Here is a 317-nt window from a genome sequence, read left to right as displayed (position 1 = left end):
AGGTCCCCTTTTTTTTTTGACATTGCCTGGAATGCACTGCCACTATTTCTGTTTAGAGGTACCTCCTGTTTTGCAGAGTGGGGGCACCAATATTTTTTAACTGTCTTGAACTATTTGGAAAATCGAAAAATAATTCACTGTTTTCCAAATATTTTGAAATATGGCAGAAAAAGAATTGATTATAATGTTAGCCGAATGGAGACACAAACTTTGTCCGAAAAGAAAGGGGATGCTGGTGTAGAAATGACTACAGTAATTGATGTAATGATGTCACACGAGCCAAAACGAACAAAAAAAGGTGATACATTTACCTGCCA

General features: G+C 36.6%; 1 protein-coding gene across 1 annotated transcript in view; it reads left to right on the top strand.

The window, feature by feature from the left end:
• Positions 1–317, top strand: part of LOC106883257 (uncharacterized) — a 27,597-nt gene that overhangs the window by 22,228 nt on the left and 5,052 nt on the right. The window lies entirely within an intron of this gene.

Source organism: Octopus bimaculoides, chromosome 1, assembly GCF_001194135.2.
Source record: "Octopus bimaculoides isolate UCB-OBI-ISO-001 chromosome 1, ASM119413v2, whole genome shotgun sequence".
NCBI lineage: Eukaryota > Metazoa > Mollusca > Cephalopoda > Octopoda > Octopodidae > Octopus > Octopus bimaculoides.
This window is presented reverse-complemented; position numbering and strand designations above follow the sequence as displayed.